The sequence below is a fragment of the Nuphar pumila genome, chromosome 4 (assembly GCF_984573655.1).
Source record: "Nuphar pumila chromosome 4, dmNupPumi1.hap1.1, whole genome shotgun sequence".
In the NCBI taxonomy this organism is placed as follows: Eukaryota; Viridiplantae; Streptophyta; class Magnoliopsida; order Nymphaeales; family Nymphaeaceae; genus Nuphar; species Nuphar pumila.
Window position 1 is genome coordinate 106,583,589 of NC_143252.1, and position 26,490 is coordinate 106,610,078.

Consider the following 26,490-nt stretch of genomic DNA (forward strand, 5'->3'; position numbering starts at 1 on the left):
TGCAATTTAAGATAATTTTGAAAATTTGTGGATAAAAACTCTCCCCCTGAATCTGTGCGAAAAATAGTAATATCATTTTGAAACTTGTTTTTAACCATATTATGAAAAGTTTGAAAGTATGAAAATACTTCAGACTTATGTTTGAGAAAGTACATCCACGTATGTCGGGAGAAATCATCGACAAAAATAACATAGTAAACAAATCCTCCTTTAGAAATTACTGGTGCAGGACCCCAAACATCCGAGTGTATTAATTCAAATGGTCTTGAAGAGAAAAAGGTTCTGTTCTGAAATGGTAATCTTTTCATTTTGCCGATAATACAATCTTTACAATCAAATGATTCAGAGTTACAAAATTTCCCTAGATTTGGAAAATGTTGGATTTTGGCTATATGTGGGTGACCAAGTCTCTTATGCCACGGTTCCAATTCTATTTTTTGAATATTATAACAAAAAGCTTTCTTCGGCATTTTCAAAAAATCCATGTAATAGAGTCCTCCTTCTCTATGGCCTTCCCCAATCAGCTTGCCTGACTGGCGATCCTGTACCCAACAACCATGAGAAGAAAAAGAAATATTACACCCATAATCAGAAATTTGAGATACAGATAAAAGATTTAAATTTAATTTGGGAACATGTCTAATTTCTGGAATAAAAAATTTTTTTCTTTTATAAATTTTTCCAAAATTTCCTATTCCTTCTATTTCAAGAGAAGTCCCATCAGCAATAAAGACCCTTGACACACTTGTTTTATTTTTAACACATTTGGATAGACTTTGATTATTTGGGGTCATATGAAAAGATGCACCAGAGTCAAGAAGCCAAGAAATTTTACCTAGATCAGAAAAAGATGAGGCTGCTGCGCCGGTTGAAGCTTCAGATGAGGAAGAGGCACCTTTGATGAGAGGCTGAAGAATCTCCATTAGTTGGGCCAGGGAAACTGGTGCATCCTGATCTTTAGGCTCTGATCCAGCAATTGCAGCTTTTTTTTCTCTCAGCTCCTTAAGTTTGGGACATTGTGGCCTGTAGTGTCCCGGTTCATGACAGTGATGACAAATAACTTTCTTCTTATCATAGTCACCATTTTGTCGGTTAAAGTGAAGAGGCCTATATGATCGAACATGATTCCCTAATCTAGACACGGCTAAAACGGAATCTTCAATTTTTAAAGAACCTTTCCGGAGACGATTTTCTTCCATTGTTAACTCTTCAATAGTTTCAACAATAGAAGGAATTTTTCCCCGGTGAAGTAGGGCCGATTTAGTGGTTTCAAATTCCGGCCTTAATCCAGTGATAAACTGGTAAAAATGTTCAGTATCAAGTTGTTTCTGACGAAGCTCGATGTCTTCGGCACAATGCCACTTTGGTTCTAAAAGGGAAAGTTCTTCCCAAAGTTCGGACAACCCATTGTAATATTCACGAATAGTTTTGTCTCCTTGTGTCATCATTCGAACTTTTTCTTGGAGGTTGCACACGTGTGCAATATCTTTAAGGGAATACATATTCTTAAGGTATTCCCATGCCTTATCAGCATGATCAAATTTGGCAAGACTTGAGCATTTTTTAATGTCAACGCTATTGATAAGCCATGACATTATCTTCGCATGAGATATTCTCCATTCTTTCCATTTCTTCTCGTATGAGGCAATAGCCTTGATTTTCTCTTCTTCCGATAAAGGGACCTCTTTATCTCCCTCCTTTTTAGTAAGAGATAGCTTAGGTTCCGAATCGGAACCATCCACAATCCCCCATAAGCCTTTTCCCCATATATGGTGCTTCATGATTGAAGCCCATGTTACATAGTTCGTATCACTTAGTTTCATAGGCATGATGGTGACTTTATCATTGTCATCCATCGATTACAAGGAGAGAAAGAATAGGGATAGAAGAGAAACAAGAAGGAAAATGAAAAAGAAAGAAAAAAAAACAATACAACAAGATGTGAAATCCTCTCCAATGAAGTGATAAAACACTTCGCTTCAAGTGGCGAACACTTTTGCAAACGGGCACGGAAACTGAGGCAGCTTTTCCTCAAGATTTAGTACTTCTGCGGCTCTGATACCATGAAATGAAATGGGGATCTTCAAAACACGAGCTTAGATTAACAAGAGCAAGTGTCAAGAATGACACTAAAGCATAACCCTTAAAAAGGGTATAACTGGAAACAAAAATAAAAATAAAAATGTATTCTTTATTGATATGAAAAACCAATTGCTTAAGAAGCATTGGAGTAAAATACAAGAGGGGCTGCACCCCTTTATATACACAGCTGAAAGAGGACTCAATAGAGCTGTTGGGCACAGTCCAACAGCTCTATTTAGAGCTGTTGGAATGTGTCAGTCCAACAGCTCTATTAAGAGCTGTTGGACTGTGTCAGTCCAACAGCTCTATTGCAGTCATTCTAGTTCAAACTGAACTAGATGACATAAACACAAAAAATAAAAATAAAGGAAAAAAATTACAGAAATGAAAAATGTATTTATATATATATAATAATATAATATTATTATATATACATATATGTACAGTTTTACATTTTAACAAAAGACTCGCGTCATATAATAACTAATGTTATGGGCAAAATTGAAACAAAATGAAAATGTAAACCCATCATGTTCCAAGCAATCGGCAGTCAGGTAATATGCACTAGACATAAGTTGAATGCCAGATGGAATATGTTTCTGTTGACCACGCTTATGTGTGCATCTTACAGACATCCCCATGGCTGTATTATATCTCTCATCACCATCCATCTTGATAAATACTCATACGTAAGCATATGTATCTATATTGTCATATCAAATGTCGAGAATGTTCTTGATCTGAGATTATCAACACAAAATTAAAACATCACATGAGAATAAAGAAGGTAAAGTGGACTAATAAACTAAAGACAATAATCTTCCTCAAAAAAGGAAAGGGAGAAAAAAATAAAGACACCAGTCAAGTACTCACATATAATGTGAATGCAACAGCAACCACCATTATTGATATCCCCCATTGTCCTTGAAAGTCATCCATTAATTTTCTTGCAACAAACACACAGAAAATAACCACAGGAGCCGCAATAAGGAATATGGTCAAAAACAGGGATCTTACATCTGGTCCAAAGATAAATCTGCGCTGAAGAAAAAATATCTGCAGAACATACGACAATGAATGAGACTAAGGACAGGCTTCAACTTGAGCCAAAAGGATATTATTCAAATGTGATACATCAAGAAAAAATGTTGAGAAATATAGAACAAGCTCTAAGCAAGCAACCTTTCATATGTAGTGGTCAAGTATAAAGACAAAAGAAATGGAACAAGAAGTCCATGGCAGTGAACCACTGTGATGAACATGAATAATATCAACAAATGAAAACAGTAAGCTACACCATCAATAGAGCCTAAGAAGATAGTCCAAGGCTGAAGCATGCCTCAATCTAAGAACTAAAGAGCCATTTGACAAAAGACATAAAAAATCAATGTATGGAAAGTAACAAAACTATTCATCACAAAATTGTACTATTTTCTCATTCTGTAAAGTCATGTACCTGATGCACATTCACTGAACCCAAGAAATGCAAAGCAACACTAACATCCTTTTCAACCTAATATCCTACTTATGACTAGTCTTGACTTTGCAAGATTAATTGACACAATGGTCAACTTAAAGCATCTAATAAAAAATTAGTTCCCTCATCTATTTGACTGCTATCATGCCTGTCAACTATTAGATGATGAAATTCCTCTCATGGATGTAAGCATCTATGATAAATTAGAGCTACAAGTCCTAACAATGGCTTTAAAGGTCTTTACCACAGTATTTTAAGAGAAAGGAGCTACGAATCTACTTCATGAATACCTTTTCAATCCCTAAAATAATTCTTAGGTATGCCAATGGTCATAACTAAGCGGTCAGAGGTCATACCAGAGTTACCGGAAACGCCTATAGAATAGGGGAAGCGCGCTTTCCCGGGACGCGCTTCGGAAGCGCGAAACGCAGCGCTTCCAAAACGCGAGGGGAAGCGCAGGTTCAATAAAGGAAGCGCGTCCCCCTTTAAAGGGAAGCACGTACCTCTTTAAAGGGGTACGCGTACCCCTTTAAAGGGGGACACGTACCCCGATAAAGGGAGATGCGTACCTCTTTAATGGGAGACGCGTACCTCTTTAAAGGGGTACGCGTACCCCTTTAAAGGGGGACGCTATTGTGGAAAGGTCAAATTTGCCCTTAAAAATTTTTTTTTTACACATGAATATATTTTTTACTGAGGATAAAATGGGTATTTTACAAAACCCGTGAAAAAATAAAATCGAAAAGGGCTTAGGGTTTTGTTTTTTCACGCGTATCTTCCGACTTCTCTCTCTCTCTCTCTCTCTCTCTCTCTCTCTCTCTCTCTCTCTCTCTCTCTCTCTCTCTCTCTCTCTCTCTCGAGTATTTTAGATAATACATATATATATATATGTATATAAACATATACATATATATGAATTACATATATTTTAACATTCGGGAGTCACCCATTTAGGCTCAAGAAGAGCTAATTCATCCCAAAGAGGGGACAAAGTACTAAAATAATCTCGGACACACATGTCCCCTTAGTGGATCTAATTTTATCTTGACAAAAATATTGTCTAGCAAGATCCTTTTAGGTATACATACTCTTAAGGAAGAACAACCATTCATGATCATCAAGTAAAGGTAGAAGATTGAGAAAGTAACCACGCTAAGATTTTGGTATGGTTTATGAACAATGTTGACATAAGAATTTGTGCCAACATTACAATAAAGGCTTTAAGGCGATCCTCACCAACGAGAGTTTTTTCAACACCTTCTTTGATTTTGGTGAGCTTCAATGATAGTTCAAGAGAAGTTTCCATCACAAAGCCCCAAAACTTCTTTCCTCTAAGGTGATTCTCTATAGCCGATGCCCACATCAAGTAGTTTGATCCATTAAGCTTGAAGGAGAGTTCCACCCTTGATTCATGCCCAATGACGATAAGAGATAGATTAAGACAAAGAGAATGATAGTACCTTTGTCACAATTTTAAATATCACGAGAGGCTTCAAAGATCAAGAGAACCCAAATGGCTCTGATACCATGTAATGAAGTAAGCAAAAATACAAATATAGAGTGTAGAACACTTACAAGTCCAACAATGGACAAGAAACAAAGAAAAAATATAAGTGAGAGAGAACTATATACAAAATGAAAGGGGAACACCCCTATATATACACACCCAAGAGGAAGAGGAGCCATTGGGAGCTCACCACACATGGAGTCGTTGGGGAGCTCCCAACGATCATATTTATAATTGTTGGGGCCCCAACGACTCCAAGGTGGGTGGCCCAATGCTCAAAAGGTGAAAGAAAGAAAAGATAAAAAAAAGGAAAAAGAAAATAAGAAATAAAAAGAATAAGTTGTTTAAACAACTTATTATACAAGTGAAAAGACCAAAATGCCCCTATCAAGCAATACAAAGAAATTACAGTTATATATATATATATATATATATATATATATATATATATATATATATATATATATATATTTTTTTTTTTTAAATAGTTACGTTCACTTAAGAATGTAATGGAGGTATAGGAAGCACAAGGAAAATGGGGAAGAAGATGTGGGTTGGAAGCTAGAGAAACGAGGAATAGGGGGGTTAGCTAGCTTAGGAAGAGAGAGCGAGAGAGGTTGGTGGGTTGGTTAGGTGATGGTTAGGGATAGATAAGTGGAATCTTAAGTAGTTAGAGAGGCTAACCACCTAAGCCTAACCCTTTTAGAATAGAGCACACTCCCAAAGAAAATTCACAAGTGAATGCTCTCCAAATTGCATTAAGCAACCAAAGTAAGACACATGAGTTATGATCCAAGACTTAGGTTGGATCTTATATAGGTCATGACCCTCCCCTGGGTCGGGTCCAACCCAAACCTATTTTATATGGGTTTTTTCACCTTGGTCAAAGGGGTGAGGCCATTTTGGTCCCCCCCCTCTCTGATTTTCACTCTCGTTTCTCTCTCTCTCTCTCTCTCTCTCTCTCTCTCTCTCTCTCTCTCTCTCTCTATATATATATATATATATATATAGAGAGAGAGAGAGAGAGAGAAGAAAGGGGGCTTTTGTGCCCTCTTGGATGAAAGCCACCCACCTTTATATTAAAAAAGTGGGTCTAGATCAAGTGTGGACCCTAATATAGATCTACACTTGATCTAGACCTAAACTCTCTCTCTCTCTCTCTCTCTCTCTCTCTCTCTCTCTCTCTATATATATATATATATATATATATATATATATATATATATATATATATATATATAGTTGTGTCCCCGTACCCTCATTTTTTAAAATTTCTATGTTCTACCCTTTGTACCCGTACCCATGTGACATATGTGATACGATATACCCCCTTGAATCTTTAATGCGATACGATACGATATTCAGTTATTTTAAATTTTATTTTATTTTTGTATTATGTGATTGTTATAATTTGCTTACTCAAAACCATTTTCTTTTGTTTGTTATCTAATGTGAGTCTTTAATAGTAAACCTTTTGTTTTAATTAAGTTAGTTTGTTACGATATAGTTTCACATGTTATAGTAGTACATGTGTATGCTTAACTATTCATAATGCTTACAATTGATTTTTTTCTATTTTATTTTATGATTTTTTTCTATTTTATTCTATGATTTTTTTCCATTTTTATTTTTTAAAACTTTTTCTGTTTTTTGTGTATTTTTATTTTTTATTTTTAAAATAGGATTTTTCCATATCTTACAATACGATATGATACAATATACGGGTTTTGATACAATAATTGCAACATTGATTTGGAGTTAACCAAGTAAGAACAAAATGAGGGGGGCTTTAGACGAAGGAATGCAATACAATTGAGGCCAGATACACATTTAAAATTCAATGTTATTATATTTAATTATGTATTTTTGTGTTGCATGGATTTTCTTTCATATTTTTTTTGCTGGTTCAGATCAATGTTGAAATAGGTTTGGTGGAGATCCTCCTTCATTAGTCAAGGATGCAGCACAAATGGATGCAAGAGAAATTGGAGTACTCTCGGTTAAAATGATCTTGTAATTGTCGCCTATAACATGAGATTAAAGAAAAGGTAACATTAAGATATACGTTAGTAGATTTACTTCAATACAACTTGTATTCTAATATACGTGTGAATGTTGCAGATAAAAACAAAGAAAATCGAAAAGATGCCAGAGAGGCAGCTACGAGCCCATCAATAGTGACATCAATATATTGGATGAGTGGGTAAAAGAACTTGGTGTCTTTGATGATGATGAGGATTGGAGGTAAGTGGAGGCTGAGATGGAAGCTCAGATGGGTGATGACAATGATTATGTTGGCCTAAAATGAATGTGGATGAAGGAGAAGAAGACAACTCGGAAGAAGATCCATCATTTAAATATTGTTTTCATTATGATTGATAGATTAGGACAAGGTTGTAAGTATTGTATCGTTACCTGTATTAGTCAGGCCCAAAATAAGATATGTATCGTATCATATCGTAAAAAATTTAAATTTTTAATAAAAAAATTTCAAACAAATCAGAAAAAATAGCAAAAATTCTAAAAAAATCATAACACATGAAACAATAATGAATTGCACAAAATACAACCATAAAATCACATATGAAGCATTTATGTCGCTATGAGCTGCATAAGACATCATCAAACATCAACTATCTCACAAGAACAATGTAAAATATTAAATATCTTACAATTAAGAATATGCCACATGACTCATACCTTCATATTACATAAATAAAAATATTATGGCAATAGTTGCACTCGATTTTCAATCGGTTTCCACTCATTACTTGAGTACTCCATTTTCATGCCGGATCATTTGATGTCATCTTTGTTGGAGAAGTGTTGAGCTTGATTTCTACCTTGATATAAATCCCTAATTTTCATGGATCCAACTTCGCGGTAAGTTGGCAAGGGGTTGCAGGGTGTGTTAACCATGACTACTAAGCAACATTTTACACATCTATCAATATCTTATGCAAAATCGTTGAAAAAATGGTAGAAATGCACTTTTACTATAGCAAACCGCAAAAGTCCTCTGCCTTGCACATAGATCGGCCCACAAATCGCTCATACGACTCATAGGGTGGCCCTCAAGAGGTCTTTCAAACATTAAAAAAAATATAATTCGGGCCTTTTTAAAGTGCGCCAAAGGTGTGTCATACAATACACCATGTATCATACAATACACACTCATATCGCGATATGAGTGTATCAAATCGTTATTTTTCATAATAACGATATCTATCATACCATATCGTATGATATGGTACGATACTTACAACATTGGATTAGGATGCTTCCTTTTTTGTTTTGTTATGTAATATACAACTTTGATATCAAACATTCATGCTTGTGAGTTGTGACTTTTGTTAAAGGCTTTTTAGGAGTGTTATCTATATTATATTGAATGTTTTACTAGTGTATGTTTATGTTTAATTACTCATAATGCTTTTATTCATGTTTTTTTTACGAATCCAACTTCGTGGTAAGTTGGGGGGGGGTTGCAGGGTGTGTTCACCTTGACCATTGAGCAACATTTTACACATCTATCAATATCTTATGCAAAATCGTTGAAAAAATGACAAAAATGCACTTTTACTATAGCAAATCGAAAAAGCCCTCTGCCTTGCATACATATCGGCTCACAAATCGCTTTCACGACTCCTTCAGTGTGTGGATGCCCCTCTAATGGCCTCTACACAAATGAGGGAGTTGGCCCTCAAGAGGTCTTTAAAACATAAAAAGAAATATAATTCAGCCATTTTTAAAGTGCGTCAAAGGTGTGTCATATGATACACCATGTATCGTACGATATCGTATGATATATGGTTGTATTGTACGATACATGATTGTATCATACGATACATGATTGTATCGTACGATACACACTCGTATCGCAATACGAGTGTCTATCGAATCGTTATTTTTCATAGTAACGATACTTACAACATTGGATTAGGATGCATCTTTTTTTGTTTTGTTATGTAATATACAACTTTGATATCAAACATTCATGCTTGTGAGTTGTGATTTTTGTTAAAGGTTTGTTAGGAGTGTTATATGTATCGTATCAAATGTTTATGTTTAATTACTCATAATGCATATATTCATGTTTTTTTTACGGATACAACTTCGCGGTAAGTTGGCAAGGGGTTGCAGGGTGCATTAACCTTGGCTACTGAGCAACATTTTACACATCTATCAATATATTATGCAAAATCATTGGAAAAAAGGCAGAAATGCGCTTTTACTATAGCAAACCGCAAAAGCCCTATGCCTTGCACACAAATCAGCTCACAAATCACTCTCACAACTCCTAGGGTGCATGGATGCCCCTCTAATGGCCTCTACATAAATGAGGGAGTTGGCCCTCAAGAAGTCTTTAAAACATAAAAAAAATACGATTTGACCCTTTTTAAAGTACACCAAAGGTGTCATACGATACGCCAATGTATCATACGATACAGTATGATACATGGTTGGATCGTACGCTAATGATATGATACACACTCATATAGTGATACGAGTGTGTATTGAATCGTTATTTTTCATAGTAACGATATCTATCGTACAATACTTACTACATTGGATTATGATGCTTCTTTTTAGGTTTTGTTATGTAATATACAACTTTGATATCAAACATTCATGCTTGTGAGTTGTGACTTTTATTAAAGGCTTGTTAGGAGTGTTTTCAGTATCGTATCGAATTTTTTACTAGTGCATGTTTATCTTAATTACTCATAATGCATACATTCATGTTTTTCTGAAATTTTTGGAGATTTTTCTATGTTTTATTGTAATTTTCAGATTTTTTGTGATTTTTAATTCAAATTTTTTCTCGTATCTTACGATACGATATGATACACATGTATCTCAGGCTCATGCAATATGGGTTCTAATGCGCTAATTACAACATTGCTCAAAGGTACTAGTTCTTGAAAATCTACATGCCCAAGATACAATAAACTAGGGTACTACATCAAAGGCAGGTTCGTGGCCTAATATTAGATAACCCTTGTCAACTACTACCAACCTAATTCAAGCAGGAACACCTCTATGCTCACTTACCATGCATGAACCCTGCTCAACTTATTTAAAATTTGTCAAAGTGGATCAGCGATGCTGCACCTTCCAAACTAGTTCTCTCACAATTACAGTCACCCTCCTATATTGGTGAATGCCAGGACCTTATGAAGCAGGTGAGTACCACTATTCTACCAAATTGGCAGCCCATGCTTCCTTTTGTATCCAATCCTGATGCAGTGGAGGGCACGAGGAAGCCTTCACGGTGTTTTGGATCTGGTGTGGCTGCTCTTTGCTGTCACGTGAGAACTCCCAAACAGCCATGTTAAGGGACTGTCTCAGGGCAGACCTACCAACTGATGTTGTGTGGGAGGTCGGTTGCAATGTTCCTGTTTGCTGAGATGGTTAGCGAGGTTGGTGCTCTTTGAAACAACGACGGAATGGAGGCTGTCCGCTCTTGGGGCTGACGTTGATGTTGATTCTTCAATGCACGGGTAGTTGTGCAACAACAAATAAATTAATGGAAAACGCTGACGCAAAGGATCTATCGATCCAGTCAATAAGTTATTATTTGTTGAGAAAGACTACAACGTAACCAGCAAGGAAAAATGAAAAAAAGGTGTTGTAGCAACTGGCAAGCAAACAAACAACATAAATGCAGTAGTCAAAAGGTTGCTGCCAAAGCTGACGTGAAGCTGAAACAAGCAATGAAGAAAAACCAGTAGGAAAGCAAAGAAGGCAATGACAAAAGCCAAGGACTGACAGAGGAATAATAAAATATTCAGACTGAAAAGAGAAAAGAACTCAAACACAAAATGACAAGAAACCAAACCATAAAGGATGTGCGGCTGAAGGAAATGAATAACAACGAAAACTATAAAAAAAGCATAAAGGAAAAAGGCTGCTGCAGTATTCTGAATTCTCTCCCCCCCCCACGCAACCCTAAGTTGGGTTATTTAAAAGAGTTTGGTTGGATCCGGGTCTCGGGTCCGGACCCAACTCGAAACACGGCTGTGTGCTGTTGGGTATGGGACGTGCTCTGCATCATTCTCCCCGGGTTGAGAAGAAGTCGGCTCTAACGACTTGTTGTCACCACGATATGTATATAAATCAGAGACATTGACAATAGGCAACATGTAGCGATATTCCTGGACGATTCTAAATTAAAGCCTGTAGATTGGTTTTGAAATTGACCGTCTATACCATCTGCTATGGCACCCCATGGAAGCACAAGCTGAATTTCTGTCCCTCCAGCACGCGGTCTTAAGGGTTTAGCTAGAATACCAACAATACAAGCATGCTTACCAAAAACCAGACCACCTTCTGAAAACTTCACTATATCTGCCCCGGATGCATAGTGGCTCTGCTCACCGTTCATAGAGGAATACCCATAAAGGATCTTGTTCCCAAAAGCAATCTCAAACGGAGTCAAAAGCTCATGGTGGCTGCTAAACCGAGTAATATCTAGTGATTGCCCAACACAGCCAGATTTGTAAACCTTCATAAATGTTTGGTCAGGTGGGTCAAGTCTCGAATTTTGGAGAATTCCTGGTGAGTCTTCTTGCAATTGTCGTTGTTGCTGGTCACTGAATGGTTGAAACCATTTCTGATGCAAAAGGTGACTCTCAAACTGGTTATCAAACACTGCATATGCCTCTTGCTGGAGCATCGTGCATCGAGCATCCCTGTGCAGGCTCGCTTCGATGGACTCTGATGGCACGCTCGACAGTTGGAGGTTCGCTGGGCATGGGTCGATTGTCACCGCACTCGGGTGGCCAACCACATCGACGCCCAATCCACCACTCGTTTTCAACGTGGACGTTGGGTGCGTGTCCACCGTCGATTCTAGGACAGCAAGCCGATCTTCGAATCCATCCACACGCTTCGACAGACTGGCTACCTCCTTCTCTAGGCGTAGCATATCTTCTTGCATCTCCGTCACCATGTCGAGCATCCGCTTCATGATCTTCTCTCGTGCCTTTCCGTTTGTAGGACCGTTCCTCGCCCCTTGTGTCATGTCGTTGACGAAGGAGGAGGGGTTGGGCTCTGATACCATTTGATGCAGTGGAGGGCACGAGGAAGCCTTCACGGTGTTTTGGATCTGGTGTGGTTGCTCTTTGCTGTCACGTGAGAACTCCCAAACAGCCATGTTAAGGGACTGTCTCAGGGCAGACCTACCAACTGATGTTGTGTGGGAGGTCGGTTGCAATGTTCCTGTTTGCTGAGATGGTTGGCGAGGTTGGTGCTCTTTGAAACAACGACGGAATGGAGGTTGTCCGCTCTTGGGGCTGACGTTGATGTTGATTCTTCAATGCACGGGTAGTTGTGCAACAACAAATAAATTAATGGAAAACGCTGACGCAAAGGATCTATCGATCCAGTCAATAAGTTATTATTTGTTGAGAAAGACTACAACATAACCAGCAAGGAAAAATGAAAAAAAGGTGCTGTAGCAACTGGCAAGCAAACAAACAACATAAATGCAGTAGTCAAAAGGCTGCTGCCAAAGCTGACGTGAAGCTGAAACAAGCAATGAAGAAAAACCAGTAGGAAAGCAAAGAAGGCAATGACAAAAGCCAAGGACTGACAGAGGAATAATAAAATATTCAGACTGAAAAGAGAAAAGAACTCAAACACAAAATGACAAGAAACCAAACCATAAAGGATGTGCAGCTAAAGGAAATGAATAACAACGAAAACTATAAAAAAAGCATAAAGGAAAAAGGCTGCTGCAGTATTCTGAATTCTCTCCCCCCCACGCAACCCTAAGTTGGGTTATTTAAAAGAGTTTGGTTGGATCCGGGTCTCGGGTCCGGACCCAACTCGAAACACGGTTGTGTGCTGTTGGGTATGGGACGTGCTCTGCATCAAATCCACTCAGAAATTTACATACAGGCCAATGCAAGACCCTTGATGGACATCAGCAGGTTCCTCCCCACCTTGCATACATAAATACCATAAAAGTATTCAAATTATCACTAAATCCATTACTCTTTTGTATAGATATCGATCTAACTTTAGTGATCTAATAACAAAATTCAATGAGCTCTAATTTATTTATGTATTTGGTTTTTTAGGTGCTCTCATGTCCCTCTTTTCAAAAATTTCCACATCATACCACAAGTACATGTAAAAATATCTCAAAAGAGATAATGTGCAAAACAAGCACCACCTTCACGAAGGAATATGTGCACAAAGGCACAAGAACACTTAGAAAAAATGTACCCAAGGCACAAATGAAGAACACAAATGCCAAAATATAAAGAATTTTATTGAACAAATTGGAGAACAATGCTCCAAGCATTGAATACATTTATGAGGGGGGTTCACCCCTATTTATACTAAAGAGGGACCCTTGGAGGGGCTCCCACTAGACGTTGGAGCCCCTCTAACGGTGGAGGGGTCCAACGTCTAGTATTGGACCCCCTCCAAGAGTTGACTAAGTCAACAAGAAGCAAAAGAAAAAGAAAGAAAAAAGGAAAAAGAAGAGAGAAAGAAAAGAAAAAAAGGAAAAAAAATGTACAACATATTCACTAATGTGAATATGCGCAAAAAGAGGAAAATACCCAAATACCCTTGGGGTTACATGATGTGAAAAATATATATTTATATATATAACGATAGATACATATACATATATGTATATGTATCTCTCTTTATATATATATACAAAAAATAGAGATACAATTTAACACCCTCCTTCAAACTTAGGGCACAATGACCGAGAGTTTGCCGAGAAGAAAGTTGAATCTTGGAGAGCAGAGCGCCTTGGTGAAGAAATCTGTCAACTAATACTCTAAGGTCACGTAAGGAAGATCTATAATTTTTGACAAATATGCTTCCCTAACGTAGTGGCAGTCCATCTCAATATGGTTTGTGCGTTCATGGAACATGTGATTTTTAGCAATGTAGATTGTACTTTTATTATCACAACATAACTTTGTGGGTCCTTGAACCTGAATCCCCATGTCTTGCAACAGTTGATGAATCCATACAATTTTCATGGTTGTAGAAGTCATGGCTCGATATTTTGCTTCGGTGGATGATAGAGACACCTTCCGTTGTTTCTTACATCTCCATGAGATCAGGGGATTCACCTAGAAAAATACAAAAACCTGTAGTGGAGTGACGATTATTTGGGTCACCTCCCCAATCAGAGTCAGTATATGCAATTAAATTTAACTCAGAAGATGGAAAAAAAAAACTCCCTTGTTTACGATTTCCCTTATGTATCTGACAATTCGAAGAACGACGCCCATATGGACGGATGTAGGAGCATGCTGGAACTGGCTTGCAGTGTGCACGGCAAGCGAGATGTTTGGTCTTGTGATGCTAAGATACATTAGAGACCCCACAAGTTGCCGATAGGGAGTAGGATTCTCCAAAGGAATCCCATCATTGATCTTCATTTTTTATCCCACAATTTCAGGAGTCTCACAGATTTTATCGTCAGAAATACCTGATCTGTCAAGAATCTCACACGCAAGTTTAGTTTGAGACAAGAAATAGCCTCTATGAGAGTAGGCTACCTCTATACCAAGAAAGTATGTCAAATACCCCAAGTCTGACATTTCAAACCTTTCTTTTAAAGTGATTGTAATACTTTTGATGTCTTTTATGTCACTACCTGTTATCAACATGTCATTAACATACAACAGTAAAATCACAATTCCTGCATTAGACCTTTTGACAAACAGAACAGTGTCAGTGTAGCATGAAGTAAAACCCTCTTGAATCATAACTTCATTAAATCGATCATACTAAGCCTTAGGGGCTTGTTTTAAACCATAGAGCGCTTTTTGCAAATGGACTTTTTCCTTTGGTACGCCCATGCCAGGAGGAGCATCCATGTAAACTTCTTCATTAATATCCTAATTTAGAACGACATTTTTAACATCCATTTGGCAAATGTTTCACTTTTTAATAGATGCAATGGTGACCAAACATCTTACAGTGACCATCCGAGCAACGGGGGCAAAGGTTTCTTCGTAATCAATATTGTATTCTTGACTATATCCTTTTGCGACAAGGCGGGCTTTATATCTTTCAAGAGTGCCATCACTCTTGGTTTTGACTTTAAAAACCCATTTACATCCTATTGATTTCTTTCCTTTTGGAACATATTGAAAGATCCAAGTTTTGGCTTTGTTGAGGGCTCTAAGTTCATTATCCATGGCGTCCCTCCATTCTATCATATCCTTAGCTTCTTCAAAATTCCTAGGCTCTTGATATGAGTGAATGGCACTAAGACATGCCCTATGTTTTGGAGAAAATGGCTCATATGATATAAATCTAGAAGGATTTTTCCTAGATCTTTCGGTTCTTTGAGAGTGGTTGGAAGATTCACTAGGATCACTATACTTCTCTATTGCACTTCTAAAGGTACTTTTATCTCTACGTGAATAGGTAATTGGTTCAACTATTGTTTCTTCTTCATGTTGGATGAGTTGTGGAGTACTTACACTTATGTCCTCATCCTCATTTAATTCATCATCGCTAAAAAAATCCGCGTTCCTAGATAATAATTCAAACAAAAAAGAGTAATCGGCATTATCTTCATGAGTTTTATGTTCTTCAAAACCACTCATATTTTCTAAAAAAGTTATGTTTCTTGAAACATATAGTTTGTCATTTCTAATATCATAACACCTAAATCCTTTTTGTGTTTCTGAATATCCCAAAAAAGCACAAGGGATAGTTTTGAGAGATAGTTTATCATTCTTGTCAGTGAGGACAAAACACTTACAACCAAAAATTCTTAGTCTATTGTATTCGGGTTCCTTTTTATACAAGGTTTTAAAAGGGGATATTTGATTCAAATTTTTGGATGAAAGTCGATTTATGAGATAAACCGATGCAAGAGCCGCTTCGGCCCAAAATCTTTTTGAAATTTTTTGAGAAATAAGGTCATTGTAGTTTCTATTATATGTCTATGTTTTCGTTCGGCTAATCCATTTTGTTGAGGTGTTTTTTAGCAAGACCTTTAATGAACAATTCTATTATTCTCAATGTAACTTTTGAAATCATTTGAAATATATTCTCCCCCGGAATCGGTTCTAAAAATTTGTAATTTACTATTGAATTGATTTTGTATCATCATATGAAAAACCTTAAAGGTAGAGAAAACCTCATGTTTATGTTTGAAGAAGTAAATCCAACTATATCTTGAGAAATCATCAATATAAATAACATGATATGAAAAACCTCCCTTAGACACTACGGGTGCCGGTCCCCATACATCCGAATGCATAATTTCAAAAGGCTTAGATGAAAACATAGTTCTTTGTCCAAAAGGTAAGCTTCTCATTTTACCAAGAATACAATCATTACAATTGAAATTATCTTTACATAAAGTTTTAGCAAAATATAAATGAGAGAGCTTGACAATATTTGGATGCCCAAGGCGTTTGTGCCAAACATTTATATATTTATGTTGGGCAACATTATAAAAAGATTGTTTTGGAATTTAAAGAAATTTCAATCAACTTCTCGGACCAACGATCCTGTATCCAACATTTATTTGATGAGAACTTGATATCACACCCATGATCCAATAGTTGAGAGACGGAAAGCAAATTTAAATTTAGATTGGGGATAAATCTAACTTAAGAAATAAAAAAATCTTGTCTTTCAAAATCTTCAGGTCCTTTTATTTCAAGAGAAGCCTCATCCGTGGTAAAGACAAAGGAAGGTGATTTTTTTTTAGTATTTAGAAAGAGCAAAAACATTTGGAGTCATATGAAAGGATGCACCCGAGTCTAAGAGTCTTACCTGGAGGAGAGAAGGTGGTCATGGCGGCTCCGGAAACGGATCCTTTGAGGAGAGGTTAGAGAGCTTCCATGATTTGATTTAGAAACAAAGTAGCATTGTTGGAAGTTGAAGGTCCTTCCTCTTTGGTTGGTTGGAAAGCTGTAGACATAGCCACCATCTTTTTTCATTTAGGACATACCGGTTTAATATGTCCCAGTTCTTTGCAAAAGTGGCATATGATCTTACTATAATCTCTTCTTCCATAATGCCCACCATCTTCTCTTCCTCCTTGACTTTTGTTGAAGTAAGGGGGTTTATATGTTTTGATATTATTCCCCGGTCTTGAGACGGCATAAGCACCCTCATCTTCATCCTTAAAAGGAACGACCAACACACTTAGATTGGTTTTATTCATTCCCAATCTAGTTTCTTCTCCACTTAGTTTGGTAAGCACATCTTCCAATGAAGGAGAAGAAAAAGAAGACAAAAGAGAAGACCTAGTTTGTTCGAACTCGGGTCTAAGCCCATTTAAAAAGTTGAAGAAGCGATCATCTTCTAATTGTTTGGCTCTCAATTCAATTGCCTCTCTACTCCATTTAGGTTCTTGGAGAGCAAGTTCATCTCAAATCGTGGATAACTCAGCAAAGTACTCTCTAACTAACATTTCTCCTTGTTGAAGAGTTAACGCCTTCTTTTGGAGATAATATTTATGGGACAAATCTCTTGAAGTATACATTCTTTCAAGATACTCCCATACTTGAAAAGCTTTCTTGAACTTCAAAATATTGGCATTTATTTTCGTTTCAACGGAAGAAAAGAACCATGAAAGAATTTTTTAGTTCTTCATCTCCCATTTTTCATGCCTTTTGTTGTATTCTTCAAAGGCTTTTTCTCTCTCTTCACCGTCAAGAACTTTGATTTCACCCTTCTCCATAATGGTGATCTTAGGTTCGGGTTCCGTAATGGTTCCTTTGACGTATCCCCAAAGACCTTTCCCTTTAATATGAGCCTCCATATTCCCGGCCCAAACATGGTAGTTGGAACCATTTAACTTAAAACCATGTGAAAAATGAGACTCTTTTTCACCCATTAGAGAGGGAAGAGTGGAGAAAAAATATGTACCACAAAAGGACTTTTAAATCTTATTTGATGAAAAATCCTTCCAAAATAATGAAGGAAGAAAAGCCCCCACGCCTTTCACCAAGAATCTAAAGGCATGTTTTTCGAGGTACTTGCAAATACGAAGAATCACACGATCTTTAATCTTCAACCTTACTCTGATACCATGTAAAAATATCTCAAAAGAGATAATGTGCAAAACAAGCACCACCTTCACGAAGGAATATGTGCACAAAGGCACAAGAACACTTAGAACAAAATGTACCCAAGGCACAAATGAAGAACACAAATGCCAAAATATAAAGAATTTTATTGAACAAATTGGAGAACAATGCTCCAAGCATTGAATACATTTATGAGGGGGGTTCACCCCTATTTATACTAAAGAGGGACCCTTGGAGGGGCTCCCACTAGACGTTGGAGCCCCTCTAACGGTTAGAAATCTAACCGTTGGAGGGGTCCAACGTCTAGTATTGGACCCCCTCCAAGAGTTGACTAAGTCAACAAGAAGCAAAAGAAAAAGAAAGAAAAAAGGAAAAAGAAGAGAGAAAGAAAAGAAAAAAAGGAAAAAAAAATGTACAACATATTCACTAATGTGAATATGCGCAAAAAGAGGAAAATACCGAAATACCCTTGGGGGTTACATGATGTGAAAAATATATATTTATATATATAACGATAGATACATATACATATATATATATATGTATCTCTCTTTATATATATATATATATATAGAGAGAGAGAGATACAATTTAACAGTACCTGTCTACAAGTTTTCATGTGATCTAGGCTAGAAGGCTCGTAATGCCTGCAATTATGGAATGGAAACACCACATCCAGTACGAAACTATGCTACTATTCTAGCGACAATTCTGAACAATAGTTAATCTCTGTAAAAAATTTATAGGATTCCCCCTAACAAAATGATCTTGCATACCATGCCTAAATAAGGAATATCCAATGCAGCAAGATTATCAATAACTGATTGATTCTAGTTTGAATTGTGGTGGTTGTGTTTGTAGTTTTTTCTGAATTTCTAGTCGGTTTTTAGGGTAAGGGGGTTTTAATCATTTTTTTCCTTTTGGTTTTTTATGATCTGTGGTGGATGAACCTTCTAAGCGGCTACTTTTTTTAGCTTGTGATAAAACATCATATAGTCTACAGTTTCATTTTCTTTTTGCCTGGTTTTAAGGAGATATTTTGCTTTAATATGCTGAGTGGAAATCCACTTGACTCCTTATTGTTCTATTTTAAGTGGGTACTATGTTTGGAATGGGTTATGTTGAGTATCTGATTTCAGTGGGAATTATTTGTTCCTTGATGGCGGTCAATATGAGTAATTGAGGATTACCACAAATGGAGAGAGAGAGAGAGAGATTCACGCATCAGGATCAGATTCCCAAACCGAAACACAAAGCAAGAGCAGATCAAAACCCTAAAAGAAGCTAATCGAAAAGGAGAGGAGAGGGGCTGGGATCGAACTCACATTGCTGCCCTTCCACACCCGGTAGACCATCGGCGCTTCCACGGCGGGGCCTGCTCCGGTGCCGCCGCCATCGTCGCCGGAGTTAGGCGGGGGAACCACGTACGTATTTCTGATCTATCGCCGGGGGATCTAAACCGGAGTCTCCGGAATCCGGGAGAAGAATCGGACGGAAAACGGAGAGAGAGAGAGAAGCACGGAAGACGAAAAGAAGGAGATGATCAGAGCACGGGAACAAAGGCTACGTCTCCGTCGGGGCTCTAGGTTTCCGGTGACCGGATCAGACCGTCGATCGGCGGATTCCGTCGGGCGGGAACGAACGGAAACGGCGAGACGGCGACATAACGCTTTCTGACAAAGCTGCGCTTGTTTTGTTATTTTTCATTTCCTTTTTCTCACTTTTGATTGTCTTCTTTTTAACGGACATCTTCAATGCGTAGCGGGTTTCATGAGACTCGGGTTGAGACGACTCGTATTTAGAATCGGATTGATCTCCTTCCTTTAACGATGCACACATGTCACTGGGTTAAGACGACTCGGTTTTCGAATCGAAATGATCTGTTTCTTTTAACGATGCACATGCGTCAATTGGCAAGTTGAAACCGGTTACAGTCTAAATCAAGCCTTTATCAGGTGCAATGTGATTGTCCACTTTAGTGTGCTGCTGCACCTGAATACTCGATCACCCACCATCTGCTATCGAGGGCCACAGCTGCCAGGCTGTACCCCAAAGATGACAGGTGATCAGGTGTAAAGCACATTAAAAGTGTGCAATCACATTGCACCTGATATTCCTCACACAGCTTCCCATACAATCAGCTCAGTTTAATCAAGCACACAGTCATACCGATTTTTTTGACTCTAGTGAGCAACGATGCACAACCACTCGATGGAAGTGATATGTAAAGTTTGAATACTATGAGCAAAACTACCGGCGGTTGAGTTTGTGGACTTAAATGGTTGTTAAAAACTGACATACACGATCAGTCATGATTTTGGCATAAGTGATATTACATGAGTCCTTGACTGAGAGACTTCTTGTTAGGGATGGCAGTGGACCGAGGCGGTGTCGGGGGACAATGCCTCAACCCAATTCTCATCTCAAAATTTTGTTTTTCATCTTAACCTTTATCCCTGCACTGGTTTTGATTTTAACCTTCATTCTCAGTCTATCTCATTTTATGTCTTTCATCCCCAGTTCAAATGGGGCGAGGCGAGATGAGGCCTCGTTTTTCCGATCCTTCCATCGCTGCCGCCTTCTGTCATCAAAGAAAGGAGAGGATTAGATCAAGGAGAGAAGATAGATTCGAGAAATAGTTGGTAATGATAAGGTACTCTCCTATACCTACTCTTATACCTAAGAGAAGTGTTAGATTTTTTAATTTTTTAAATGTTTTTTTATTGATCAGACCCTATAGATATGATCTATAAGCATTATTTAGTTGAAAACAAGTCTTTTAGATCATGTGCACATGCATGTATTTTAAAACCTTTAAAAATTAATAGCTCACAATGTATCAAAATTTTGTGACTTTAAAAAATCTTGTTTTTATATCCAAAAAACATGATCTAAAGTATGTTTCCTATCAAATAAACTATGTTGAGTACATCCATAAGGTTTAATTGAGAAGATACAACCTACAACCATGATTTTTAGTTTGTGAGAGTAGGTACTCCTCTCTCTCTCTATATATATATATATATATATATATATATAGATATAGAGAGAGAGAGAGAGAGTAGTGGTTTATTCTGTTTTGTGCCTACCACGTGTGAACAAATGGTTTTTGGATTGTTTTTAACAAATCTAATTTCGCAGATGCGTTCTGTATGATTGATTTGCTAGGAAATGACAGTTGTGGAGTTGCTAGGAAAGGACACTTGCATAGTGTTTGTTTAATAAAAAATTATGTATTTTAAATATTGCATATTTATGATATTTATTAGAATTTTATATGGTTGATTTTCCAACATTATAAAAGTCTACTTAGGTATCATAATCAGATGATGCAGGAGGAGACGATTCCTATAAAATCAAGCACATAAAACACATTTGTATAATCGGATTTTTAGGAAAACACACAAAAAAAAAACTTCTATATTGATCAGTAGACAGAGGTAAGCACATATGGGAGTGGGGCAGCTACCTTCTACTCTCTCTCTCTCTCTCTCCACACACATATATATCACCATTCATACAAACCATTGTACAAACTTGTAGTTTTGACACTTTCTTCAGATTTTTGTAAAAAGTATTGATAGAAATGTGATCGCTGACTCTTTGAGCGTTTGATTATGAGGTGATGAATATTTTCTTTTAAGCTTCAAAACTCATAAATCAAATAATATTGTAAGACTGCAATTAGAACAATAATGACCACTTTAAGTCATTCCCCAGGACTTTCCCTTCTTTTCACTCTTTCATGGCAAACCCTGGCGTGTTGTTAAAAACGAGGCTGGATCAGGTGCTATCACATCGCACATTTTTTATGTGCTGCTGCCTTAGTCTTTCCTATACAGCCTGTCATCTGTGAGACCCAACAGCCCATGGTAAGTGCTGAAGTACGCCAGCACATTTGAAATGTGCAATCGATCTCTTTTTTTTGTTACAAACGGCCCCTGAAGGAAAGAGGCAAAACTCCTCCTACCAACATGTGCTTCTACCTGCCTTGTGATTGATTACAAACTCTATGATTCATCGCCAAAGACATCACATTTTAGAGTGCTGCTGGTCCATTTGGGGACTAAGTTGTGGCTCTATATGTGGATTTGAGTGACTCAACAGTTTACAAGTGTGAGATTTTAGGCTACCAAGACACTCCCTTTGCATATTGGTAACACTAATTAACTATACCTTCATTGCTTGATTGCGTTTTAAGTAGATTTCGTTTGATGCAGTTGCAATCATTTTGTGACTGCTCAAGGAATGATGGATTCAAACAAGAAGTAGTTTTCTATCTATGAGAGCAGAATTGGAGACAGTCTTGATCTTGACATTTAAAAGGAAAACTATTTTAATGGAAGATAACATGGCGAGATGTAAATATTTTCCTAGTATTTAAATTAAGACAATAGTGCCCATGGTGTTGTTGAGCATAATCCATAAACACACACTTTTCAGATCTGAAATCCAGTTTATGTTTTCTGTAAGAAAAAACTCAAACCACACGAGAAAAATGGAAGCTAGGGATTAGCCTACGTCCATGATGAAAGCTCTCAATCATCACTCTTCTGATAGCATGATATCCATTGCAGAAATGTTAATACAAGCACTTTAAATGGAAAGATAGCTTAGGAGATAAGTTTACAAGATTGTAATTTTTGGAATTCTTATCACATGAGTTTATTTCCTTCTTCTCATTTATATCTTCTTTGCTGAAGGATCTCCTTGTATCTTTTCTTGGTTTTTTCAGTCTTATCTTCCTTGCTAGACCCCTCCTCTTGATTTCCATAATATTCAGACAGCTTTTGTAACTTCTCATTTGACGCGCGAAGTTGATCCGGGTCTGGGTCCAATGAATGATTGTTCTCTAACACTAATCTTACATCACAATAAAGCCGTGGATTAGCGACGACCACATTCCATCGCTATTCTGTCGCTAACAGGCTTAGCGATGGATTAGCGACGACTAGGCGACGGTATGCTTCCGTCGCCAGGTCCGTCGCTAATTGCGACGGAATAACTAGCGATATATTCCGTCGCCAATCCGCCGGTACTAAACGGCAACCACGGCTTGGCGACGGATTTACGTCCGTCGCTAAGCCATCGCCAGATTTATATGCATAGCGACGGATGGTTCCGTCGCAAACACGAAAAAAAATTATTTGAAAATTAAATACCGAGAACGGTACAATTTATATTTCCTGTACAATTTATATTTCCTGTAAATAAAAAACAAACCACACAAAAAATTCCATATAAAAGGAATCTACAACAATTAATCGTTTCACCTTAAAATTAACAAGTTCAATTAACTACAATTCAATAATTACATTTAAGAAACAAAAAAAAATAGAACTTCCAACACAATTCTCTAATCATCGCCAAGATTTTTTGTGTCTTCTTCTTCATTGCCTTTATCTGTCCCTTCAGCTCCGCTACGCTGATTATCGCTAGCAGCCTACACAAAAAAAGAACAGTCAGTATTAATAAACAAAATATAATAAAATAAATTACACACTATATGTGATTCTATCATGTGCTCATATGTGTTCTAAGGCAATAAAAAAACTTTATATGTGATTCTATCATGCTCATATGTGCACTAAGGCACGCAAAAAACTATATATGTGATTCGATCATGTTCATATGTGTGCTAAGGCAGTCAAAAAATTGAATATATGGTTATAGCATGCTCACATGTGTTCTAAGGTAGACAGAAAAACTCTATATGTGATTCTATCATGCTCATATGTGCTCTAAGGTAAGCAAAGCAAAAAACTTTATATGTGAATATATCATGAATGATATATGTTCTAAGGCAGTAAAAAAATTCTATATGTGATTTTGGCATGCACATATGTGTTCTTAGGCAGTCAAAAAACTGAATATGTGATTATAACATGCTAATATGTGTTCTCAGGCAGTCAAAAAATTGAATATGTGATTATAACATGCTCATATGTGTTCTAAGGCAGTCAAAAAAACTTTATATATGATTCTATCATGCTCATATGTGCTCTAAAGCAGGCACTTTATATGTGATTATAGCATGCTCATATGTGCTCTAAGGCAAGCAAAAAACTCTATATGTGATTCTATCATGCTCATATGTGCTCTAAGGCAGGTAAAGCAAAAACCTTTATATGTGATTCTATCATGAATGATATATGTTCTAAGACAATAAAAAAATTCAATATGTGATTTTGGCATGCTTATATGTATTCTCAGGCAGTCAAAAAACTAAATATGTGATTATAATATGCTCATATGTGTTCTCAGGCAGTCAAAAAACTAAATATGTGATTATAGCATGCTCATATGTGTTCTAAGGCAGTCAAAAAAACTTTATATATGATTCTATCATGCTCATATGTGCTCTAAGGCAGGCAAAAAACTTTATATGTGATTATAGCATGCTCATATGTGATCTAAGGCAGGCAAAAAACTTTATATGTGATTCTATCATGCTCATATGTGCTCTAAGGCAGTCAAAAAAACTTTATATGTGATTCTATCGTGCTCATATGTGCTCTAAGGCAAGTAAAAAACTTTATATGTGATTATAGCATGCTCATATGTGCTCTAAGGCAAGCAAAAAACTCTATATGTGATTCTATCATGCTCATATATGCTCTAAGGCAGGCAAAAAGTTATATATGTGATTCGATTATGCTCATATGTGTTCTAAGGCAGACAGACAAAAAATTGAATATGTGATTATACCTGAGAGGGACCTGCAATCGAAGATCCTCTGTTCAGCACAAGATTGTTGATCTCATCTCGGAGAAAGGGGGCGACGGTGTCATGGAAGTAGTCATTCATTGTGTCCTTAATGATCTGGCATACATCATCACTGGAAAGAATATGCTGATGCTTGGAGCTTATGTCGACGGAAGAAGTCGGTGAGCCGTAACTGGAAGAAGCAATAACTGGTGAAGTGTTCAGATTACTCTCAAACCCAAACACGCGACCCTTTTTGGGTTCACCTGCTGCAGTCACCCATGCTACAGGATCAAATGATGGATGCTGAGTAGCGTCATTGCCATATCGCTCTACCATTTGTTGCTTATATGCCTCCTACAAAATAATGTTTAAGGTATGCATTAATAATTAATGATAACATTATGATAACTTGCATATTGCAATGATTATTAATAGAATAAATACATACTGTTGTCGTTCTCTCCTTCTCTGATACGAAGACTCCCGTGGTCTTCCGTTTATGTGTTTCAACAAACACATCCTTATATGGTACAGTGTCTCCTTTTTCTGCTTCCTGCGAAGTTAAAGGACAAAAGATTTAGTTCACAAGTTTGCAACAATACTTATAAAATTAATATGATATATTGATGAGTTACCATTTTCTTCAGGTGGCTCCCAAAAGTCTTAGATCCACCTGTGTAGATGGGCTTTGGGCATTTTCGCTCGATTTTGTGCAGCCTTCGCAGAACGATTTCGAAATGCATCTCCCGCCCACTTATCGCACATTTCATCTCAATAATCTCTCTTGATAGTAATAGGGCCATGGTCATTCCACTGTAGTAGATCATCTATTACGTCAGATGCTTTTTTTGCTACAGTCTTCATAGTGTGCAGCATGTCTGCAAATCGATTGGCAATCACCTTCTGTCACACCTTCCTTGCATCATTTTCTTCCACCGTAGTTGCGAAGCGATTCGAAGCCTACAAATATTTTCAGAAAGTTAGTAGACATTACTTAAATAAATTAAATATAAAACACATTAACTATGAGAAACAACTGTATACCATGAATGAGAACCACAATATGTCTAACACCTCCTTTGGGTACTCTTTCCATTGAGCCATCGGTCCTAGTAGATGTTGAAGAAGTGAATTTCTAATCTCCCGTATTACTTCTTGTGGCTCAAACCTCGTGCTGCACATGAATTGGTATACAGTAAATATCAATATAAAATATTTATAAGATATGCAATAATTGAAAACAAAATACTTATGGTCGATTATCAATATACACTATTCGAATGAGTCTTCTTATGGCAGACTAAGAAGACCCTGCTTCCTGTGTTGGCTCATGACTTGTTTGATCAACTGGTGTAGGTGGGTCGTCTACAGGCGAAACATCATCTGTAAAAAAATACGTTAGACTTTCTCATAATACGCATTTGAACTAATCAAGCATCCAATTAGTTAAATGATATACCTATCACAAGAGCCCGTGAAGATGAAGGTTGAGCCTGACTACTACTGGATGAGCGACCACTGTAACCTCCACGAACCATATTCTAACAAATAACATATGTCATACAATACATTCAAGTTATTCACATCAAGTATTATAATAATTCAAATCATTCGCATCAAGTATTACAATAATTCAAATTATTCGCATCAAGTATTACAATACATTCAAATCA

The 26,490-nt window shown here is 37.1% G+C and overlaps 1 pseudogene across 1 annotated transcript in view; it reads right to left on the reverse strand.

Moving 5' to 3' along the window:
- LOC149840440 (putative protein S-acyltransferase 7) overlaps positions 1–19,785 on the reverse strand; it is a 36,672-nt pseudogene extending 16,887 nt beyond the window's left edge. Inside the window, exons 1-2 of the transcript XR_016431685.1 lie at positions 19,435–19,785; positions 2,956–3,138 (exon numbers count right to left, since the gene is read on the reverse strand). The product of XR_016431685.1 is annotated as a putative protein S-acyltransferase 7 (transcript). The remainder of the gene's footprint in view (positions 1–2,955; positions 3,139–19,434) is intronic.
- Positions 19,786–26,490: the final 6,705 nt, after the last annotated feature.